The sequence below is a fragment of the Bactrocera tryoni genome, chromosome 2 (assembly GCF_016617805.1).
Source record: "Bactrocera tryoni isolate S06 chromosome 2, CSIRO_BtryS06_freeze2, whole genome shotgun sequence".
Classification (NCBI taxonomy): Eukaryota; Metazoa; Arthropoda; class Insecta; order Diptera; family Tephritidae; genus Bactrocera; species Bactrocera tryoni.
Window position 1 is genome coordinate 18,678,408 of NC_052500.1, and position 26,186 is coordinate 18,704,593.

The 26,186-nt window shown below is 37.3% G+C and overlaps 1 protein-coding gene and 2 non-coding genes across 3 annotated transcripts in view; all 3 read left to right on the forward strand.

The window, feature by feature from the left end:
* Nucleotides 1–26,186, forward strand: part of LOC120767228 (bone morphogenetic protein receptor type-1B) — a 239,536-nt gene that overhangs the window by 107,737 nt on the left and 105,613 nt on the right. The window lies entirely within an intron of this gene.
* On the forward strand, nt 9,812–9,883 carry Trnaq-cug. Its single transcript has one exon. It is a non-coding gene; the product is annotated as a tRNA-Gln (tRNA).
* Nucleotides 10,595–10,667, forward strand: Trnak-uuu. The gene has a single exon. It is a non-coding gene; the product is annotated as a tRNA-Lys (tRNA).

Sequence of the window (26,186 nt, forward strand, 5' to 3'; positions counted from 1 at the left end):
ACGAACAACTTTCGTTGGATTTGGCTCGTCTTTGAAGACCCACACGGTCGATTGCTGTTTTGTTTCGGGCTCATACCTTAGATCCATGATTCGTCACCTGTGACGATCTTATAAACGTCTTTTGAAGCACCGCGATCGTATATTTTTGCAGCATTTCTTTACACCAATCCACACGAGCCTTTTTTTGAGCGATTGTCAAATTGTGCGAGATCCAACGAGAACAAACCTTTTTTACGGCCAGGTGTTCAGGAATGTATGCGGGTGGGAGAAATGCATAGGCAAGCCTCTATCTGAAGGTATGTTACATGAAGGTCTTGCATTATCAGTTCATGTACTGCATCGGTATTTTCTGGCACAACGGTTGTTTTTGGACGACCTTCACGGAATTTGTCTTTGAGCGAGCGTCGGCCACGATTGAATTCGTTGTACCAGTTTTTCACAGTGCTATAGGATGGTGCTTCATAGCCATACAAAGATTTTAGCTCATCGATGCACTCTTGTCGTGATAATCCACGTCGAAAGTTGTGGAAAAATATCGCACGAAAATGTTCACGAGTTAATTCCATTTTTTGGACGAGATGAATTTCATGTAAATAAAACAATTCACGATTAAATGACAAAACGTTCTGGGTGATGTTATGCTAAAAAATGTCAAACTTTCGTATGGAAATGTCAGATTGCACCTGGCAACACCTAGTGTTGCCTAGGCCAGAAGTATATATAGCAGCCTCCGTATAAACGATCAGGATGACGAGAAAAGTTTAAATCCGAGTGACTGTCGCTCCGTCCGTCCGTCCGTGCAAGCTGTAACTTAAATACAAATTGAGATATCTTGATGAAACTTGGTATGCGCGTTCCCTATTAAAAAAAAAAACGGGTTCGTAAATCTCCGTAATCGGACCACAGCCACGCCCACAAAACGACATTAACCGAAGGCGTATAAAGTGCCATAACTAAGCCTCTAATTTGGCACAGGGGATCGCAGTAGCAAGGCGTACCTGTGGCAAAAAATTTGGGGGCGTGGCCCTCTTATAAGTTTCATGTGAATATCTGTTGAACCACTTAAGCTACAAGAACCAAATTCGTCTAGCATAAATATTATCAGAAATCCTAGCGATAGTAGGAAAATCGGATGATAACCTCTCCCACTCTTCATAAGACGGTACTGTTAAAAATTCCTCAAAGCGCAATAAATCAAAAACTAAATACACAAGAAATGTTAAAATTTACCTGGGAGATGGTATGAGAGGACCTTATACGAGCCGGTGTCAAAATCGGACGATGGGCGTGGCACCGTCTACGTTTAGGTAAAATCACATATCTCAGGACCCATTCGACTGATTTCAATCAAATATGATATGTGGCATCCTCTGTGGCAATCCTCTAATATTTTTATGTTACAGTGAGAAAATGGGCGAAATCGGATTGCAGCCCTGCCTTTCCATATATCACAAATTTTAAATTCCATCAGATTGTTTCCATTCAAGTGTACAAATCAGGAACCAGTTAATATAACGGGATAAAACTTTGCACTAATAATTCCTTTAAAGTATGCCACCTTATGACCAAAACTTGTCCAAATCCAACAAGAAGTGTTCAAGCCCCTAGGTACCGAATATTTGGACGCCAGTACCTGTAGTTGACTTTTTACCGAACATATTGGTCAATTGAAATATACAATTCAAATTCAGACAGAATCTTTTCTTGATAATAAGATCTCTATGTATCAAAAATAGGTTGAATCGGGTTCCCTGAGCCCCTATATACCTAATACTATAAAGATTTTCCAACTTCTAGGTGACTTTATACCGCATACATCGGCCAATATGTGAGTTTTCTTAATTAAATTGCGGGAGCGTGTTGCTTAGAATAAATAAAAAATAATTCTAGCAGCTTTACGAATTAAAAGCAATTATATATTCCGAAGAAAAAGTATTTTGAAACTTGATTTCGAACTTTTCTAAAAAAAATTGTATAGAAATACTTTTGGTATTATTATTGGCTACTTGCAACCTTCTTCTCATAGACTGGATCTAGTTCTTCCATCTATACCACCTCTTCCAGCCATACCGTACAATTTTTCTCTCCTCCTTGAGTGTAAAATTTTTTAGGGCTTCTACTACCTCCTGCTCTCACTATTTGAGTGTTTCGTATTTTCCATGAACCTCAGGCTCAGTTCAGTTTCCTGAAGCATAATCATCATCAACAACAATTTTTTAAGCACAATAATCTTCTCTTTTTTATGTTGCTCATCTGCAAGACACGTGCTCTAAATGTACAACAACAGTCTGTACAAATGATGGTGAGAAAGATACAAATCATCTGTTGAATGTACTCGTGTGGCCGCAGTTAAAGCGTGTCACTCCCACTTTTTGCCATGAAGATGCTTCATTAGTGTGTGTCTTTATGATTTTTTTCTAAGTTTTGACTACTGACGCTGTTATTTGAACGCTTTTTTTTCTAATAATTTTGGTTGTCTGGTTGAGTGGCTGCTTTGTTTCTGTTAATGATTAAATCATTTTTCAGTTTGTAGATTGTTTGTTAGAGGCTAAAATAGCTGCAAATGTAGATATGTATGTACAGCGGTATAGATATATATTTACCTAATACATATATACATACATATATATAATAACTACAGACTGTAGTACTCAAACCACAGAGCACCGAATCGTGCAAGTGGAGTTTTGGAGTGTGGGCTACACCTGAGCATAGAGTAATTGCTAAGCTCACGTTCGACGCTTAGCAACCAATATCATTTCAATAATGCAGTTTTGCCATTCAAACCATTCACCTAATATGTACTGTGTACGATTATGCCCATACTTATGTAGTTATGTGGTGGTTTTTTGCTGGAACTTCGCGCACGATCATTAATCTTAGACCGCCTGTTCGGAGTTGTGCTTAATTTGAGGAGAAAAATAAAAAAATGTAAATAAAAGAAACAGTAATAATAGTTTACATCGAAATAAGTAAAATAAGCTCGTAAATTCATATGAACTAATGAATTTAAGATGATCAGTTTTTAATGTAATTTAAAAATATAGTAAATTAATTTATTTCTTTTTTATATATTTTTATTTTTTTATTTTTTTATTTTATTTTTTTTTTTTTTTTTTTTATTTTTTATTTTACGTGTGCTCTTCCGATCTTATTTTATTTAAATTTTGTTTTAAATTGATTTTTAAATTTCTTTAATTGATATTTTGTTGTTTATTTATTTTCTTCAATTATTTTTCTTTATTATAATATTTTTCTTTGCCTCGATTTGTATGATTACTTTTTGGCAATTTCCGATCTCTGTGTATATTTTACTAATTAGCTATTTTTTCCGTCTGTTGGTTCCGTCTGCTTTGCTGCTTTTTTGTCATTCATAACATTTTAATGGTTTTGTAATTATATAGAATATCGACTCATGCCTTTATGGGAGGGGCCACCTTATTTTTTCATGCTTACCATTATTTATGTGGGATTTTTTTGCAATAAACCTTTGCTACTTCGTTTATTAAAATATTCTAACAATAATACTCTGAGCAAAAATGTAGTAAGAATTTGTTCATAATTTTAAAATTCTTAATTTATTCTTCAAAATCTAAGTGATCCCCCTTAAAGTAATCCCTCCTTGGCCCGAATACATTTGTGCCAACGTTTTTTTCCAATCCTTGAAACAGTTGTTTAAGTCAATTTACGGAATAACCTTCAATGAGCGTAGCGATGCACGTTTAGTGTCTTCAATTGTCTTGAAACGGTTTACCCAGGGCGGTCGTTTCAGTTTGCTGAATAGCCAGAAGTCACACGGAGCTAAATCAAGTGACTACACGACTTGCGGCACGATATTGGCTGAAAATTTGCCGAAAAACTCACGAAGAATCTATGTATGCCGTGGTGCAAAAACCAAGTCTTGTCGGCCCATAATTCCGGCCATTTTTAACGAATAGCCTTGCGCAAACGACGCATAACACTCAAATAGTATTCTTTGTTGTTGACTGTTTGGCCAGTTGGAATAAATTCGGAGTGCACCACACCTCGATAATCAAAGAAAACTGTCAACATAACTTTGATTTTTGACCTGCTTTGACTTAGTCTTTTTCCAACTTCGGCTCACCTTTGCCACGATATTTGGCCGATTGATCCGATGATCCAAGGCTCACCGCTAGTAATAATACGTTTCATGACATCCTGGTAGTCGGAAAGCATTGTTTCACAGACGTTAACGTGACGCTGTTTTTTGAAAAATTTTAGTGATTTTGGAAATAATCGATCTTTCACTTATCTTAGACCCAAATGATCTTTCAAAATGGTTTTCACTGATATTTCAACGATACCAATAATACTTCTGACTGTTAATCGTCGATTGTCAAGCACCAATTTCTTAATTTTATTGACGTGCTGACCGTCCTGGTTGATCGTAATTGCGTTCTCGACCCTTTTTGAATAATTTGAACCAATCAAAAACACTTGCTCACGACAAACACTTTAAACACTTGCTCACGACAAATTTAATGGAACTTCTTTGTTGAATAATTTCACTCATCGTAAAAATCGGAAATGCACTTTATGTATTTCAGAAAGACAAGCGTGTACTAAACACTAATAATTATTTTGATGTGACATTTTGCACAGATGAACAAGTCCTAGAATTTAGGGTATTAGGAGGCGGTGCTGTGGTCGGACGGGACTAAAATAAATCATTGCGATCGGATGGGCACGACTGGACCTGGAGAAGCAAGGGTGCGAATTTACTTGTACACCAAAGGTCTTAGTAGTTTGGCGAAAACCGAAGGACGAATAACGGCATCAACGAATTTATTGAGAGAACACTTCGGTGAGCAGATAATTTCATGATTTGGGCCGGTCGATTGGACACCAAGATCGTATAATATCACACCGTTAGACTTTTTCCTGTGGGGATATGTAAAGTCTTAGGTCTATGCAAACATTCTCGCTTCGATTGAGGTCTTGGAGTATCATACCAAGTGTCATTCGCCAGTTCCAAAGCGATAATCTTCAAAAAATAAATGGCAAAGAGTGTTCTTTCGAATGATAGTGAACATTCCTCATTAAATTTGAAGTTTCAGTGTTTTTGTTTAAAAAAAGAGGGGAAGTCCAAATGGTTCATCCTTATTTGTCCAAGTATCTTCACGAGATTTGGTGTAGATTTTCATCTGAGGTATGGCTAAAATTTCCGAGCATATTGTTCAAATCGGACTACTAGAGTTTATAGCTGCCATCCAAATTAACCGATCGAAATCTATATAAATATCTTTTTATACCCTTTTATGCTAACGAAACTGCAAATTTAAGGATGTAATTGCTTTGGTGAAGCCAAAATTAAGGTTTTTTTGTTAATTAAATTATTTTCATCCCATTAAATTGACCTGCATTTTAATTCAAATTTGTTGAATAAAATATAAGTTTTATTATTTTAAAATTTTTGAATTTTATGAAAGCTTTCATTAATTATAATTTCTTGTGTATGAAAATATGTGCAATTAATTTCTGTATTGATAATTTTTTTCCATTTTAATTATTTTTTTCCATTTTAATTAAATTTTTTTTGCACTCAACTCCCACTTTTCCCATGCGATTGTCAACCAGACGCGATATTTACGCATTCAAATCGCGACTTGTTTTTTATTGCCTACTCAACAAGGTAATAACATTTAAAATGCAATAAATACGCAAATTTACTTACGCAGTTTCATTTAATTTGTTGTTGTACTTTGTGTTGTTGGTTTTTGTCATGCTCCAGTGTCTCATAAATGCAATAAACAATTTGTAATTTGCACGTGCTCCAATTTGCCATTGTTGTTGTCGCTCCTGCAGCGCCACACGCTGCATATTAAATAACCGCCCAAACGTGCGTGCACACACACGCACACGCGCATGCATGCAAAGATATCGACAAGACTAGACCGAACAAGCCACCAACCACTTGCAACCGCCCCACCAGCGCAGCGCTGCGTACAACGGTGGCCGACGACTGTCGATTGCCAATTGCCGATTGCATACTACTGATGACAATAACATACGTTGCTGCTGTTGTTGTTGCCATAGCCACATAATTTGCTGCGCATGCGCAAACAAGTGCGGCTCGCAATGCGTTCGGCGGTTCGCGCCGCTGGCTGTCAATCGATTGCAGGTGAATTTCTGCGCAAATTGATCCAAGTTGTACTGTCAAGCGTTGAGCATTTTCACATGCGAGAAATTTTCACAGAAACAACAAAAACAAATATATGGTAAATAGTATGGTAGTAAAAAAGAGTAAATTGCAAATTCTGCGCACATTCGATTTTATTACTCTTTTACTTAGCACAAATGGTCGATTTCCAGGAATCGGCATTAGCAATAATAACAACAATAATAATGCAAAAATAAACGATAGCGTGCTTGTGGTATAAATGTTGGTCTCAATGGTGTCTTTTCAATATTTGTTATGTTTGTCATGTTATCAGGGCAGGGCAGGGTGTTTCGACGCTTGTTGTTGCATTTATTTTATTGTATGTTTATTTAATTGCACATTATAAATTGCACACTGGGAAACAAAATAATTTATAAATTTATGAACAATAACAGCAAAGTTCTCTATCCTTGCTTTGCTAACTTCTGTTATTGGCGCTATAAATGCACTGCAGTAGGGAATTATTGCTTTAAAACCGTTATAAATAATTTCGATTGGCTAAAGGTCTTATCAAAACAAAAAGAGAAATCTAACAAAAATTGGAGAGTTCAAACATTTTTTAAAACGTCGCAATTTCACTTAATTGCACTCGATTAAAAAGTTTTATAACAGATTGTGTGCTATAGTAGTCCGAACTGATAAATTTTTCGAAGATTATAACGTTACCTTGGACAATAATCCGTGCCAAAGTTTGTGAGGATATCTCGTAAAATAAAAAAAAATTTCACACAATGACTTAATTGTATCTATCAGTTTGTAGGACTCTTTTCACGGGTCTTTTCCAAGATGTGGCGCATGGCGTAAACCTGGTCGCTCGTTGATTTTTGAGGCCAAAAAGCCACACTGATAAGGTCAGTTTGTATCGTAAACTCCAATTGTCGGGCATGCTTTCGTCCAACCATATTCTACAAAAAAGCTAATGCATAATCCTTATCTGTGCACCATCTCCTGATGTTATGCTTTCACTGCCATTCAGTAGGCTGGGGAAGTGTTCCCTCCATAATTTTAGTATGCTCTGAGCATCAGTCACTAGATGACCACCATGCTCCGGTCTTAAGAGGGTATTATGGTTTAGAAGCCCGAATTTTAGGTATTTTTTGACGCGATAAAAAAACATAAAAAATTATTTTGACTATCCATTTTTTACATGCTTTTTATTGATGTTCTAAGAATACAAACCATAAATAATATAAGAAAAAAATTTAAATTAAAAAAACTGCAGGTCGGCGAAGTAGAGACTGATGAAACAATGGCTTGTCCTGGTGTGCAGGATATAAATCCTTTCCGTGACCTAAAGTGGAAATTTATGCAAAATCCGTGAAGAGCAAAAGTGTATTATCGCACTACGAAACGTTTTTGAAAAAAAAAAAAGATTTTTTCGAATTTCTAAACCAGAATAACGCCTTAAAACCTTCTGTTAGTCGCTACATCTTTTCATAGAATTTTCGAGCATTACCCCTGTCGACCAGCTTGTCAAACTCTTCGTATTCATGCATTTCGGTCTCTCTAAACTTTTATATTTTCCTATAAAAATTATCTATTTGACAAAAATTATCTATTTTGACAAAAACTGTAAAAAATTGTATTATCAGAGCTAAAGAAGGCTCTATGGCATTCGCTATCTCTCTCGTGATATGGATTTTGCATTTAATATTGATTACGGTGCAATGACCTACAAAAGGCGAGGGCTTTTTTTACTTTGCAAATCACTAATCACACGAATCGAACAATTGTGAGCAAAAAAATTGCGCGTAATAGTTTTCAACTAGGATTGACTGCTGCCAAAATTTGAAAAAAACATATAAACATATATACATATTGTTACTAGTATTAGAATCAGAAAAGCTATCTGGCTGACCTCTAGTCACCAAACCTCGAAGAGTGTCGTTCTTTTATTGAATTCGTTTGGATGTGGGTTATTTTGACAAGAAAGCAGAACTTTCTGTAAACAGAGAAGCGGCCAATCGAAAGCGTCTAATAATATTCCTCAAATTGTTAAATTTCCTACAAAACTCCGATTTAGCGTCGATCATTTTAGGAGAACTATTCAAGTATACTTTGAGAGTGGTTTCGCGAAAATCATTAAACAATAACTCCAACTTCAGAATGTGAGTATTGCACAGGGATCTTAAGAAGCATTCGATGTATGGATCTAACTTTAGCGACAAAAAATAGTTCTCTACCTTTATTACAAGTCCATTGTCAGATTTTAAGACTTCTTTTAATATTCCAGCCGTCATTATAAAGCTTTTTGTGCTATCATATTTATGTTTTTTATGTTTTTCGTTTATAGTAGGGGAAGAATCAAAAGTCGAAGTGCGGAACTTTAATCCGCTAAACCGCTAAACCTAAGCTACCTACTCACAACTTATGTCTCTCACACGGAATCACCGGATTAAGTAAAACTTCATGGGAGAGAAAAAGCCATAAGTATATGTACGTCTCTTCTATTGTACGGACTGACTGACTCCTAATCTATTGTAGATTTCTTAGTTTTGTCATAATTAGACGCTTCGCTGACAGTTTTAATTTTATGAGAGGACTGACACATACTTAAGTGTTGTCAATTTGTTCACCGTTACACTACTGCCGAGTGAAGATTTTAGTTTTTCCCATTTGTTTAAAAAACGGGGGCACCTAAAAAATACGTGTTCTGAGTCTTCTATGCACTCTTTACACCTGCGCTCACGTCGAACAATACGGACTAAAGGCATGATTAATTTGGAACATAGACTTTCTAAAGCATCCATGGCCACTCAGTGTTCGGGCTAGATAGAAACTCAGGTCCCCATGTCGTCTCTCTATCCACGCAAGAATGTCTGGAGTCAGTCTGTGGGTCCATCGTCCTTTGTATGAGGTTTGCTACCGCTGCTGCCACATTGTAAGGCTCTTAGTGCTAATTGTGAACACATAATCAATAATTATTAAATCTAATACATAAAATTATAGTTTTTTTTTAAGATGCCGTCGAAGTCGAAAGAAAAATTTGTGCTCTCCCGTTTTCAGCAAAATTTTCTCGATTTATCGTTTGCAGCTGAGGTAACAAAAGAAAATAAATCCCCAAAATATCGGTGGACGACAACATGAGCAACCAAAAGACAACAGCTGCTATGATTAGGTTAAAATTTTTAACTTTCTCGGATGAATGTCCGTACTAAAATAGGCGTTAATTTGGCTCATTTTCGGCCAAAAATGTCTCAATCAATTTAGACTTATCCAGAATACATGAGACATCTATTCGTCATGGATTGTCGAAGATAAACAATTACAAATTTCGTTAACATCTATTTGCTTATATAACTTGTTAGGAACACAGTTTTTGTGCGAGACTTTAAATGAAAAAAATGTAACTAAAAATCATACACACTAATAATACTAGCAATATCAATAATATATCTATAGTTTGAAATGGAAATTATGCAATTAAAATATATGAAATTAATTTGTAAATATATTACATCATCATATTAATACATGTATACATGGTGTCATAATAACAATTTACATTTCCTATAATAAATCATACAAATTCTGTGCGCTGAAGATCAAATTATCTTAATCTTCCTTTTTGTTGCTACATCCAAGCACACGCTACAGCTGATATTGCCCTTAGCGCCATATGTGCCCATCGGTTCCATGGTGTAGTGGTTAGCACTCAGGACTCTGAATCCTGCGACCCGAGTTCAAATCTCGGTGGAACCTTGATCAACATGTTGCCGTTGTTTTTAATATTTCGAATTAATAACTTTTAAATGCATTTTTTGTATCATTTTGCTTTACCTATTTGCTTTTTTTATTTACTGAAAATATTTTCGTATAATTATTTTATATTAATATTCAATTTTTTAATATAAAGTTCTTATATTGTATATGCAAAGTTTATTTCATTTGCATTTTTTTTCTTTGCATTTTAAGATTTTTTCACATTTTTTGTGGTTTTTAAGCATTTTTTTTCCTTTCTTTTTGTCTTTATATTTTTTTAATTTTAATTTTTTTGAATTTTTATTTTTATTTTTTTGAATTTTTTTTTTTTATTTTTATTTTTATTTTTTGAATTTTTTATTTTTTTTTTTTATTTTAATTTTTTGGATTCTTTTGTTAAATTTTTTTTTTTTAAAGATATTTTATTTTATTTTTGCTAATTTTTTGCGCTTTTTATTATTTTTGTTCTTGGTTACATCTTGCTACATTTATATGAACTGATGAGTATCCAGTCAACGTTTTCCTGTACGATTTTATGTAATTTCTCACCTTTCTCTCACATGACCCTACATCATACGTTAGGAAATGAACGCTGCAAATTCAAACGCAAACACGCAAACACAAACACAAACATTGTTCTTTAGCAAAGTAAATATGAACTGTGCTCCACTGCTTGTATTCAGCTAAGCCATTTGACTAGCACTATTATGTGCCCGGGTAGCTCAGTCGGTAGAGCATTGGACTTTTAATCCAAGGGTCCAGGGTTCAAGTCCCTGCTCGGGCGGTAACAATTTTTTTTAATTTATATTTTTCTATTTTAAGATTTATACGCACTTTTTTATTTTAATAATTTTTTATTTTACAAAAATATTATATTATCCAAATGCCATGTAGTAAAACTTTCCAACTTTTATAGTAATTGTAATACCCAAAGGCATAATGGGAGCGGGCAGCCTTACTGGGCAAAATGATTACTAGATCTCTTGCGGTCGATCTTGGACCAAAAGACGACAGCGCATGTATCGATGGTGACCCAGTGCTGGCCAAGCTTCCGCGAATCTCAGCTATCTAGAAGTGAACACAAGACCACGGGACCACCGACCCATGCCCATTTCCTTGCTAGCTCATCACCTTTGCAATTCCCTTCATAATCGCTATGGCACCCATACTGGTATTATCACAGAGATACTCGATGCTATTGATAGCGAGGTTAGGCACTCCTCGACCAACCTTGAACGCGCTGTGAAAGAGTTCAAGGCTAGTATTGCCGTTCTGCTATCTGAGTGAATGGTCACTTCTCTGAAGGAGGCAGTAGATCTATTGCTACCTTAATGGCTGCAACCTCAGCTTGGAAGACACCGCAATAGTCAGGAAGTTTGAAGGAGTTGAGCTCCTGATGGTAAACCCCTCCACCAACCTTCCCCCCAAGCTTTGACCCGTGCGTAAAGAAGCTCACCTCCTCTCTACCAACGGCTTCTTCCCACCCGAAACTATGAGCAGAGAAGGGAGTCGCCAGAGCTCGGTTTGGCGACTTCATGATTCAAGTGATCCAGTATGAAGTCAAAGTTTGTGAGGATATTCAAGTGTTCAAATACGTGTTTTTGTAAGACCCAGATTTTCTGAGTCCGATAGCAACTTTCGCAGCCAGACACCTTTCGAAGATGTCTACGTGTACTATGTGCAAAATGGCGTTAAGTGCCATGGTTGGAGTGGACCTAGTAAAAAAAATAATTTTAAAATTTGACTTTAAACCATATATGTATGTATATATGTATGTATATATTAGTAAAAGTGATCGTCATTATAATAAATATGCTTCAAAAGGCTTATAGAGTACATACATATAAAGTTTTCAGGTCCCTTCGAACTTAGCTCTTCCTTACTTTTTTATATTAATATTTCTGGTACTAAAATTATATTTGCTTTTCTTATTTTAATTTTTATGGAGGAAAAATATTTATTCCACTTAAAATTAAATTTTCGCTAATCGCAAACCAATCCAGCTATGGTTTTCGCCGCAAAGCGACATCTTGATGTGTGGCCCACATTTGTCACTCCACACGCGTGGCTTGTTTACGGTTACTCGTATATGTTTTTGAGTGTGTGTGTGTGTGCGTTGTTTGTGTCCACCCAACCGGGTGGTGGTGTCATAAATGCCACTTAAAAGCATGAAAAGCGTAAATTATTCATTTTCAAGTGGACTGCAGAGCAACTTATTTTTCCGCAACACTTATGAATGTACTGATATATGTACATATGTATATACTTATGTATGTGTGTGTATATATTTAGGTACATATGTACATATATGTTTTCTTTTATTTTCTACTTAGCCGTTTTCTTTATCGCCGTTACAATTTTTCAATTAAGTGGCAATTTTTCCAACAACAGCCGCTAACGCTAATTCCTTTCAAACCAGACACGCATAAGTACGTTTATAAAAATATATAATAAATGTATGTACATACATACATATGTATATGTACCTATGTATGTGCAGCGTATTAGGTTAACATGCATATGTATGTACATATGTACCGCAGGCGCTGACTAACAAAGTGGTTAGTTAACTTGTTGAATTGCGAGTTTAACGAAAATTATTATCAAATTAGTTGCTCATTAATTTTCATAAAGAGAGGGGGGAACATGGCAATAAAGCGAAAAGAGTTGAAAACAACAAAAACAACATGAGGAAAAGCAAAAACAGCCGCGTGTAAAGTAGTTAAAATGTGAAAAAATAGCACTCAATGTTGCAAAGTTACATGTTTGAAGTAATAAAACGCAAAAAAGCATGAAAAGATAAGAAAATAGTAAACAAAAACAAGAAGGAACGTAGACTTTGCCAGCGCAGAAGCTATAATACCCCGCACATATTTTTATATCATAAATGGGTTTACAATTTTTTTTACTTGATTTGTATCGGTTAGTTTATAAGTTAGTTATATGGTATGGTGGTCCGATTCGAACAATTTGTTCAGAGATTGTAGCGCCACCTTGGACAATAATCTGTGTTGAATTTCTTAAAGATATCTTGTCAAATAGTAAATTTTTCCATAAAAGAACTTGGTTTTGCTTGGCCACTTTGTATGGCAGCTATGCGCTATAGTAGTCTAATCCGTAAAATTTCTTCGGATATCGTAGAGTGGCTTTGGAAAATAATCTATGCCGAATTTCGTGAAGATATCTCGTCAAATAATATATTTTCCATACAAGAACTTGACTATGTTCGGTCTCCTTGTATGGCAACTATGTGCTATAGTAGTCCGATCTGATGTCCATAAATCTCCATAAAGATATATCGTCAAAGAAAATAGTTCTTCATATAATAATTTATTTAGATCGTTCAGTTTGCATGGCAGCTATACGCTATAGTGGACCGTTTTCGATAAATAAGCTTTGGCGAGAAAAGAACCTGTACAAAATTTCAGATATTTTAGACAGTGCGGCACTAGTTTGCATATATACAGACAGACAGACGGACATAGCTAAATTAACTCAGATCGTCACATTTACATATACTTGTACATACATATATATTGATTTATAGGCTCTCCGAGAAGGTTTGGTCGTATTAACTTCGTGGCCATTTTAATATACCCTGTGTAAGGTATAAAAGTACAACTTATAGCGTACAAGAAAAATGCGAAAATTGCGGCCCGTTTGCTGTGTTGTCCGTAGTGGCATACGAGTACTATTTATTACTATTTTTCTTATAATTATGTCATGTTATTTTTGTTGTTGTCGGCGCGTTGGCATAAATCGTCGATATTAATTTATAAACACATTAATAAATAACCTAATCCGTGTGGCACAATTTATTAAACGATAAACGGCTTCCAAGTCAATCGAGTAATTTCAAGAGTATCGAGTACAGGGTGTCACGCAGGAAAAATATTATTCTTATAAATATAAAAAATATGATATAACTGCATCGTGAAAAGACGGGTTTGCCTCATTTAATTAAAATTATTTCTGAGAAGAACAAAATAAAGGAATAGCAAAAAGTCCAAGAGAAAAATCTGTGGGTTAGATTAGAGGATCGCTCCTGTTACAAACGCCAACAAGGAGCTCACTCGCTCACTCCCAGTTTTCGGTAAATCATGACGATTTGCCGAGGCGGCTAATAATAGTTTTGGTTATTTCCCTCGGTTTTACACAAAGACTCCCGAGATGTTTTAACCTCAGTCTTACAAAAGCTGTACAATAGAGGAGAAAGTGCCTGTATTTTTTCACCTCACCTTACTTCATTAACTTTTGCCTGTAGAATAATGTTTAGTAACAACTGCTATTATTGGGGCATGCCGAACTTTGTTAATAGCAAGTACTCCAATTGTTCTTTTCATTGGGAGTTTTGTGTTTTACGTGGCGGGTTCCAAACCCAGCGCACAACCCTGGGAAGAAACATTTCGTCTTCTCACTTCAGCTCGGCTTCAAACGAATGTTTTTTTTGGCTACCCAGAGGATACTTGGTCTAATTCCGGAAGTCGTGAGCTGCTTGAGCCATATGTGATAGAATCATTTCCGAAAACCCTCCAAGTGAATGGCGCTCAGAGAGCTTTTCTCACTTGCACGGACTTCTAAATATGCCTCGATAATCCTGTATCCTCGGCTATAACCGCGTAAGCGCTGTCTAGGCCAATAAGGAAGAAGTACTCAGCGTTCTACACTGCGCCAAAAGGATCTCACAGAGCTAGTCGTTAATCAACGCTTCAGCTTTGCTTGGCGATTCCGCCAATTTGACAATGAAGTAGCTTGATGCTACTGATAGTGAAGACAGACATTTCATGCTTAATGTTGAGTGCTCAAGAAGCATGCTCAATGCTAGTATTGTGGCTTTGCAGTCGGTATGAATCTCACTTCACTAAAAGAGGCTACACTTCAGAATACGTCTACTGCGAGAAAAACATTGATCCAGTAGCCTTTTTCCGGTGACTTCTCCTCGTTTACATATTCCTCATCAGTACGTGAGTACAGAAAAAAGCACCAGGAGGTACATTTTGCTAGCAGTGGTCGAAATTTTCAGGGATAAAGTTGGTGAAGGAAAGACTGGATTTTCTGCAAAAAAATTGTCTCAAAAATGTCTGAATACCAACTTAATGATCGATTCACTGTTTAGTAAACTGTTCCAATATATTGAATTGAAATTCGTATAGCGGCTAAGGTCGAAGACTTGGCGTAATAGTGCGAAAAAAGCACGAGCTACCAACTCCTTTCTCTGTAGTCTTATTGGAAAGCAGGAATCAGACGTTGAGTAAAAAGTTTTTATTGAATTTGGTTGAGGTTCTGAGTCTACTGTTGAGGTCAAAAGCCAACTCTAACGCAGAGTGCGCAGTTTAATGATGTTCCAATTCACCAGAGACGTCAAAGAGCTCGAGTTTTACAATTAGTTCAATACATCCATCTTTCCATTTACCTTTCTGCAGTTCTCTCCTTTCTTCCAGTTTCTTCTTCACTCTGAGTTAGTTACTAATAATTTCCTAATAGTGATGATGGTAGGATTTCTAGACTGCTTCTATATTGCAAAACAAATCGTCTTGATGGGACTCCCTACTGAACACCCTTTATGGGTATATATTGTGCATATGCAGCTATAGTTAAGTTGGGACAGGCAATGGTTGATCGTATCGAAGTCACATAACCACAACATTTAATTATAGAACGTAGCACCAAGCAAGAAGAGCTCACACAAACACCGAATGCTTGAACGAAACCGAGGCGGCGAAGATGGATGAAGAGGCCGAACACATGATGATGGCGAAAATTGCAGATGAAGCAGACACTGATGTGGCAGGAAGCGCGTAGGCCGGCCACTATGCCGCGAACAGCTGTGGCAGCATGCAGACGTGGCAGGAGTCCACGGAACTGGTTAAGGCCAAGTAGTCGGCTCGTTGCAGTGGCATTGGAAAAGCAATGCGATTAGTGAATAAAAAATTTAAGCGTTGAATTGCCAACGCTTTGAATGACAGCTTCTCAAAGTGTTGCTGTAACAGTTGGTGGAGAGTTGCGCTAGCCAACTGATTGATGTTATATGAAAATAAGTATAAGCGTATGTACTAACTGCATAGTACAACAAATAGCATCGTGGAACTTAGTGTAAGCGATTTATAGCTTACCACGCTCGGCACTTGGTTCGCGCCAGCATTCAAAAGTACATAGGAAATGATGAACGGAGCGACAAATACTAATTTACAGACGCAAACTACAATCATGCTTCTAAGCGCTAGCTGCAAAGCGTCTAAAAGTCATCTGTCAGAGAAATGACAAGAACATCCGTGCCCAGCGGCGAAGCAACGAACGACTAAGACCGCGTCTCTACAAATTACCGGTGTAGCGTCACTTTAGCCGCTTTAGAGTTCAACCAACAGCAACGAGCGAACGCTTTCATTAGTTGGTCACATTGGGAGTTGGGAGCTGGCAGCTGAGACCTGAGGGCTGGGAGTTGGCTGTGGCAACGCACAAATTATACCCATTTTAGCTGAGTTATGGCACACGTTTGCGGTTTTTGCACACACAATGACGCCGACGACAATGAAGACGGTTGTAAAGACGCGCACTGCTGCTACGGCCGCTAATGTGACTATGTAATCCGGCCGCCGTTCGGAAGATTGCTGCAAAAAGAGCGTTGGCGCGTTGGTACCTCGGTACGCTCGTTGGCAATTACAACTTTGTAGCCGTCTTGCGTTCTCTACGTTACCTGCGGTTATGTCGACTTCATTCATCAACGCACTTACGAAGACCCACATACACACACTCATCTTTATAGGCATGTGTGTGGGGGAAATCTGCTTGGTTTATTTTTTAATTTATATTAATTAAATGTGGAAATCAAGTCACTTCACTGCTAAAACCGCAAAGCAGAAACCCACACACGGTATTTTGTGTTTGTTCTCCGTTGCCTTCCTTTTTTATTGCTCTTTGGTGTTGTAATTTAAATTTGTGTGTGGGGGAAAAATACAAATCAGTGGTTTTCTTTTGTAACCTGAAACGAAAATTACTTCAGCCAACGACTGGTTTTGTGGTGGAGAGCAGTTGCTTGGATGCACACTTTCTGACCACCCACTAATAAAGTGCGAGAATTGCGCAACATTGTCAGCGTATAATGAACTACCGGATGCTGGGCCATACTCGCCGAACAGAAGCAATATTTACTGGTGGTGAGTCGGCTATAGCCGTGTAAACGGTGTCTACGCCAACAAAGAAGAAGATCCGCGTTTGTTAATAACGAAGACGACCCATAACAACACAATCGCAAAAGATGGTACATTCTGGTACGCGGCTACTGTTAAAATTTTCGTAGCCTGAATCGGACTCATGGTTTTGACCACGTGTGTCCCGAAAACATTTGGCACGGACATCTTGAGAAAAATCGACGATCTCATATTGGCGATTGAAAGTGCGTCAGGTAGCTGAGGCAGTAAGTAACTCAAAAGACTGCGTACATCAACTCATACATGAAATATTGGACATAAGAAGGTCTTCTTAGTTTCGAAAGACTTTCTCTGACGTTTCGTAACCGTTGACAATAAGTGAATTTACTGGTACACCAGAGACTAAGGAACAGTCAATTCATTGGACTACACCCAAGGAACCTGTGGAAGCCGAATATTGTTCTATCGGCCTCAAGATTGTCTGGGATTCAAAAGGTACGATCTATATCGATTTCCTAGACAGGAACAAAACTGTCAGAGGACTCTGCTGATTTGTTGTCGAATTACAAATAAAATCGCTGCGTAACGCCGCCTACGGATCATCGACCAAATTGACTCAGCTAAACTTTCAAGCGGCAAAGTTTTGTGCTCAAGAAATATTTGTGGTGTGTATTTAATCTTGATGTCGTTCGAATGGACGAAAACACTCCAGCTTTGAAAGAATGGGACGCAGTACCTGCCAGAAGAAGCTGAGGAAGTGGAACACCATCACTCCGTTGGAAAGACCAGATGGAGAAGGACCTGGCAAGAAGGAAAGATCTGGCTAGGACATGTTGTACGTATGGGCGAAAATACTCCAGCTCTGAAAGTATTTGACGTAATACTCGGCGGGGAAGCAGAGAAAGAGGAAGATCTCCATTCCGTTGGAAAGACCAGGTGGAGAAGGAGCTGGCTTCGGTTGGAATCTCCAATTGGCGCCACCTTCGAAAAGTAGAAACGACTGGCGCGCTGTTGTTAACTCGGCTACAATCGCGTAAGCGCTGTCTACGCCAGTAAAGAAGAAGAAGAAGATACTCGAACTGTCAGTCTCATTCTGCAGGCGTGCACCGCTATCAGACTATAAGCAGTGAGCACTCCAACCAATTCCTACAGTCTCTTCTATTGAACGCCAGTAGTAACTTTGTGTATTTATGATCTACCGCTTTTCACAAGACTTTAGTAGTTTTGCACAACGGTAGATTCTTCCATCGAGTTTTGTCTTTGCTTGTGATGCTCGTGTCTAGTTCGGGATGACAGGCGTACACCACTCTTGGCAAACTTGTCCACTATCTCATTATATTCTTGGCACCCTCGATGCTTTGTGACCTGGCACCCAGTAGAACTTAAGCCGTTTGTTCCTAGCGACACTCCAATGCTGAACTGTTTACCAAACACTTTTGGCTGTTACTTCTTCATTGCTGCTTGGTTGTATATTGATCCCATTATAAATGTCAACTATCTGTCAACAGTTACTGCAAGTCTGGGTGGACTTTTCGGTCCATTAGTCTAAATTTGATAAAAATATCATCTTGTGGAGTTTTCGTCAACATCAACACTTCTCATCTAGTGAAAACGTTCACAGATCTCTAATTTGTGAATTCTACAGAACTTTGAAAATATAATGAAAGAAATGAAGGGTGCCTAGGGAGAAATGATTTTTTTTCTGTATAAAGAAATTTAGTTCATGTCCATCAAGGCGACACTAATAAATGTACAATTAGACAGGAAATATGAGCATAATTACGCATGGCAGCTAGTAAAGCCGAGTGCTACCAAGCAGCTGGCACTATTTTATGATTTCCAAGAAAGGAGATTTCGCTGGCTACCAGCAGCGCATGGAGAACTCGTTCCGCCGTCTTGTATATGATGCTTCGTGCCGAAAAATCGACACTCAGTCTCACTTCCTCACCTTTGTCGACAAATCCAACCGCAAACGCTGATGGTCAGTGATGATGATAAAGCCCGCGGAATGGCAGTAAATCGTTTCTTACACGTAAATACGCTGCTGTCAACGTCAGGCCTCTTGTTGCCTTTCGTTTTTTCTCAATTTGGCTTTATTGTATTGGTTTTTTTTTTATTGTATTTTGCATCTGTGTGAACAAAATTAATAGGAATCATTATTAAATGCTACTCAGGTGTGAAATGGAAATTTATGAGACACAAATAATATTTTTGCTGTCAAAGAATTGCGCAAAAAGGCGAATGGTCAAAATAAAGCAAAAAACCAAAATAATTTTGCCCAAAAAGGAATGAGAGGAGTGAAGACAGAAATAAATTCGGCCGCAGAACCACAAACTACAACAATTTATTGTACGACCACACTTACATATGCATATTCTTGGTAGCAGGCAACGGCCACTCGTCCAGTGGCACGACAGCGTGCGCGCCGAAGAGGCGTGCGAGGTCACTGTGGTGTGGGTATAGCCGCAGGAGTTTGGAGCGTAGAAGGAAACTTAAATTATGGCTACCTGGAATAAGCGATTAATAATCGATGCATGCAAATTTGATTATAAACACATGTAGATACACATACACACATGCACATTCATATGTACTATGTTTAGCATTATTCTTATAAAGGTGTTATTTATTATTGTGATAAGTTTGTGGGAATGGAAAACTCCAATTTTCGTTCGTGCTTTTTATTTAGGAGCGGAAGTTTGCCAATGACTTAGTAATAGAAGGAAATAATTATATTGAATGTGATATTATATTGTTAATATGATTTTAAATATGATTAGTCACGGAATATCATGAGATCATAACCTTAAAGCCGCTTCTAGAAAGATGTGAATTAGTTGAATGAAAATAAGCTTCTTCTTTTTCTTAATTGGCGTAGACACCGCTTACGCGATTATAGCCGAGTTAACAACAGCGTGCCAGTCGTTTCTTCTTTTCGCTACGAGGCGCCAATTGGATATTCCAAGCGTAGCCAGGTCCTTCTCCACCTGGTCCTTCCAACGGAGTGGAGGTCTTCCTCTTCCATCGAATACTTTCAGAGCTGGAGTTTTTTCGTCCATCCGGACAACATGACCTAGCCAGCGTAGCCGCTGTCTTTTAATTCGCTGAACTATGTCAATGTCGTCGTATATCTCGTACAGCTCATCGTTCCATCGAATGCGATATTCGCCGTGGCCAATGCACAAAGGACCATAACTCTTTCGCAGAACCTTTCTCTCGAAAACTCATAACGTCGACTCATCGGTTGCTGTCATCCTCCAAGCCTCTGCACCATATAACAGGACGGGAATTACGAGCGACTTATAGAGTTTGGCTTTTGTTCTTCGAGAGAGGACTTTACTTTTCAATTGCCTACTCAGTCCGCAGTAGCACCTGTTGGCAAGAGCAATCCTGCGTTGGATTTCCAGGCTGACATTGTTGGTGGTGTTAATATTGGTTCCTAAATAGATGAAATCATCTACAACTTCAAAGTTATGACTGTCAACAGTGACGTGAATGCCAAGTCGTGCCCCCCTCCGCAGGGTTGTGCGCAGGGTTTGGGAACCGCCACGTTGTTTAAATCAGATAAAAAAAATCTTTTACTTCGGTTGTTCCGAGCTATATACCCTTCACAAATAATTAATACTGTCTTACAAGAACTTGATTTTGATAAGTCATTTCGTATGCTATAGTGGTGGGTATTTGACCAACGCTTCCGATAAATAGGCAGATTCATGGAGAAAAAGGGGCATTTGCAAAAATTCAGCTCGATATTTCATAAACTGAGGTAGTAGTTCGCGTATACATATACATGCTCAGCTTGTGCCGCTAATCATTTATGAATATACATGTGTATGGTATATAGAGCCTTTGCTTTTTCCTTCCGATTGTTACGAACTACTATGTAATAATCGATCAAAAATCGATTAAAATGGAGAAAAATATATTTTTTATAACCCTTAACGACAAATTCGTATAAAAATACGATATCGATAACAGAGATATTACAGTAGATAAATATGTAATAATCGATAAAAAATCTCTCGATAAAAATTCTATTGACACAAAGAACAAATACATTGTAAAAAAGTAAAGTATATTCAAAGTCAGTATACAAATAATGAAATATAATAATAATAATAAATCGATAATTGAAAAAGTAAAATTAATTATTATTGGACTTATAGTACAGATTTATAGCAAATATCTATCGATGAAAGATATCGGCAAATACGTTGAAATGATCGATAACAGGGATTTGCAAAATATCGATAATTTAAAGTATCGAAATCTAAAATTAATGACTATTGGACTTATGACAGATTTATAACAAATATCTGTCTATCGGCAAATACGTTACAACCATCGATAACAGAGATTTTCAGATTAACAAAAGATAAATATAAATTAATCGATGAAAGGTAGTAAAAATTTATCGATAAAATCGAATCTATAAAATGAAGAACAAATAATACATTATTAAACATGGAAAGTAGATATATGCAAAACAATTGCACAAACATCGATCGATAATTAAAAATATCGAAATCTAAAATTAAATTAGTTAGAATATTTTTATATAGGAAAAATATCGAACTCTTAACAAATTAATTACTATTAACGACGACAAAAAATACGCTTAAAATAAAATAGAAAAATATTGATAGCAGAGATTTTCAAAAAAATTTACAAATCGATTAAATCGGCAAAGATATAACAAAGATATATCGATAAAATTTGAGAGTTGAAAAATGAAATACGTTAAAAAACGCGAAGAGTGAGGTATAGAAGAAATGGGTATAGTTTAGATATCGAAAATATCGAACTCTTAAAAAAAAGTAATTATTATTGGACCCAAGACTTAAGCAAATCTGTTAAATAAGTAGACTCAATAACAAAAATGTATAAATAAAACGCGAGTTCCAAAAAATAAAGCACAAACGCATTACACAAGTCAGAAACATTGATCGATAGTTGAAACTATCGAAATCCAAGATTAATTTAATTTAGATATTTTTATCGAAAAATATCGAACTCTTAAAATTTAACCATGTTTTCGCTTAAAATTAAACTGAAATGTTATGGATAAACGATTTTTACAAAAATTTAGGCATAAACGTTTGTTCCAGAAATTTAGGCATATTTATCGATAAAAATATCGAACTCTTAAAAAATCAACCACGTTTTCGCTTAAAATAAAACGAAACATTAAAAGTTATCGATAAACGATTTTTACAGAATTTTCGTGTACACCAATCGATAAAATATGCTTAAAAACATATGCTTTTCGATAATACTGGAGTCTAAAAATCGATCCGATAATGTCTGTATATTTATATCTACGATCAGTAAAAATAAAATATCGCGCGAATGTGTGAATTTAAAAAATAAAAGAAAAAAATATTTTGCCTGGCAGTTTTTATACATATTACAAACCATACCATAAACTTACGAAAACAGTGCTAATACATTATTATTGTAATTTATTGCAAAATCGCTTCTAGGAATTGTACAAGTCTGTTTGAAAGCTTAAGTAATCACTTAATTTTCGCTGCGACAAAGTACTCAAGGCATTTCGTGAACAATGCCAAAGCTTTCAACTCCAAAAATATAAACAAAAAAGAAGCAGAACACGTCCATCAATATTTAATAGTTCTATAGAATTGCCTATTTACTTATCAAGTATAAAAAGTCTTTGCACTTTAGTTTTGATACCGAAATTTATTATCGATTATCGGAAAAAATATAAAAAAATATGCACCAACAGTAAATAAAGACCTGCAAAAACAAAAAAAAAATCATTTACAACAAGACAACTCACTTGCTCGCTCAGCTTTTTAAGTTTTTAAGTGTCCCTCATGACTGTCAATCTTTCGTCAGTTGAAATTTTCGATAAACGCCGCCAGTGCGCTCACAAAGCGATCTGCATATTCACACGTTCGTGTGTTGTTGCTGTTGTGTTAGTCTGCAAAGTGTTTTGTATATCGAGCGATCGGGCGCATGTTTCGTATGTCAGCAAAGTGATATGTTCGCATATCAAATTTCCCCTGGCGTCTTGTCGTAAATTAAATGAACCGTAATTACTGAACTAATTATTAATTGACATGAGATTGGCGCCAGCCAACAAGCACCAAGTGCTTTTACATACAGTTAAGAACCAGGCGCCACATACATATATACAAAATCACATGCAAACACACATACAAGCCGAGTAAAACACTTAAAAAATAGTTGAAAAAAGTGAAGCCTTTAAAAATGCTGCATAGACTTTTGTATATAAGTATGTATGTATATACTATATGTATTTCAATATATATATATAAAGCTTGTAAGTTGACTTGTAAGTCCAAACAAGCTTTGCCATTCTAAAACACTCATCGTAGTGATCCTATGTTGATCGTACATCATTCTTCTTCTTCTGCTCTTTTTTATTTACAATTTTATTAAAGTGTTTGTCGCGTCGTTTGGCTTGTTGAGAAAGCACTTGATACAATTTGATTTCTTGTTTATTATTTTGCAGCAGCACTTCAAATACTATTACCATTACTTTCATGCATAAATACATACATACATATGTATATATATCATAAGACCTTGTTGATAATTTATATTGTAATAATGATCAGTTGATGATATTGCTTCAAATTTACAAGTGATTTCCCTGTAGAGAAAATGCTCTATTTTCTATTTGCGTATTTTGTAGTGATCGCGCCATCAGCGGTCTATATCTAGAAGACCGAAAACCTAAATGAAGTGCACACTATAGGGTCAGTACATTGATTGGCTCTTTATATGTATATAGGATAGTCGAAAAAGTCTTTTCGTATTTCTAATAAAACTTCAACTTATTTTTTATATTTCCAATGAACTTTAATGAACCAAATATGTACCATTTTGGTCGACCCCTTTTTGTCATTTTTTCGCTAAAGATATTATTCCATCAGTCCAAAACTTTTCTCGTTTCTCGGCGAAAAACTGCGACAGGCTTCTCATAAAGCCCACTTTACTTCATTAAGGGAGTTCTGCATTGATCGAAACAAAGGGTAGTCGGATGGTGCAAGATCAGGGCTATATGGTGGATGCATCAAAACTTGCCAGCCAAGCTCTCTCAGTTTTTGCCGAGTCATCAAAGATGTGTGTGGTCTAGCGTTGTCCTGATGGAAGACGAAGCCCTTTCTGTTGTTCAGTTCTGGCCGGTTGCTTGCTTCAATCTCATCAGTTGTTGACAGTAAAATGTGGAATCAATCGCTCACCCAGGCTGGAGCAGCTCATAGTGGGTGATTCCTTTCCAATCCCACCAAACACTCAGCATAACCTTTTGAGACCTCAATTCTGGCTTTGCGACCGTTTGTTGCGCTTCACCACGCTTGGACCCTGATTTTTTCGCACATTATTGTCGTATTTGATCCACTTTTCGTTTCCTGTTACCAGTCGCTTCAGAAATGGTTCGATTTCATTTCGTTTCAGCAAAGAATCGCAGATGTTAATTGGGTCCATTAAATTTCTCACAGACAATTTTTTTTCGACTACCCTATATTATTACGCAGTGAGACTTCGTGTTGACCTAATAGACCCTTATGGATTACCAATCCCATTCGTGTCTTCTTTGTTATCACAATATCGGCCTGAAAGGCAACATTGTAGTCATCGAGTCCGATATTTTCTCTATAGGGTTGTGCTAAGAAGGTTCTTCACCTACTTACATATATAGAAATCACATTGTTCTATACTGAGAATGGAATAGTATATAGGAGTTTCAGTTATTGATCTTATTGCTAATATAGACCGAGTTCGGCATCACTTGTACTGGCGCTCAACGCTAGATGTCTAATATCTTTAGGTTAGATAAAGTCGCACCAAAGGTAACGCTAGATCCCACTTGGGCAGCTGTGAACTTTATTCCCAAACGCTCACCTGGGTTCGAGGCTCATCTAAAACGTCTGCCGTACTTTGGGTCCGACACCCAGTTGCAACTCCACATTCAATTGATAAAGTGTAATTTTTTTCTTGCATTCGGGTTTTGACCGCAACCACCATGATATTCCCCGAAAGCCAGGTTGGAGCGAACTCCAAGGACTCCTGCTCCCCGTGATACCAGAATTAAGTTTCCGGTCAGATTTCGTAGCCAAAACTACCACCAGTTGAGTTTGGATGGTGACCCCACATTACATGCACACACTATTCACATAAGAAGCTAACCCTGATTCTCAGTTAAATGCCTTCGCCGCCTTGAAAATTCACGCGCAAACGAGAATTGTTCGGCATTCCGACTAGTGGAGATCACACCTCTAACATCTAAACGTCCATCATACCAGCTTATTACCATACTACCCGGTTCTCTGATGTGCGAGTACATCGGGCACTCTGCAATTACATGCACCAAGTGCCACTAAAACACTCCGACCTGTCCTTTGGGTTCCTCTGATGCAGAAATGCACTCGGAGGCCCATGTCCCGTAAGAGGAAAACACAGACTCAGACAGATTCTGACGTACCGGATGTACTCATAAGTCACTCGACCGTTCGGACAATTGTTCCAACGGTCTTGCCACATACATCTATCCCTATTATCTAGAAGCCTCGTGTTCCTTAGATATCCTTCCCTCTCCACATCATCTTCGCAAATCCACAATGTCACACTCAAGCCTCTTCTTAACCTGAATGCAACAGCGCGCTGTAGGACAATCAAAAGGGGATGCACCTGATAAAACTTTCCACTCTGCTCAGAAGGACCTCACAGCTGCGCTAGTCAGATGCAAAGGCAATATTGTCCATCTGCTTTCGGTGTGAATATGCGTCTCTCTAACTGCGTATATTTAGCGGCGAATTGTGATACAGCGACTGGCTAGGTCATGTCGTGCGAAAGGATGAAAACGCTCGGACTCTAAAAGTATTTGACGCAGTACTCGCTGAGGGAAGCAGAGGACGACCACCACTCTGTAGGAAAGACCAGATGGAGAAGGCTACACTTGGAATCTCCAATTGGTGGCTAACACGGTAAGGGAAGAATGACTGGTGCGCTGTTGCAAACTCGGCTATAGCCACGTAAGCGGTATCTCCACTAATAAAGAAGAAATTATCCCTTCTATTTTCCGGCTTATTAATCCAAGTTCTAAAAGACTTGTTTCGTCTTGATATCGCCAATTGCATTTCATTCTTATGAGTCCGCATTCCCGA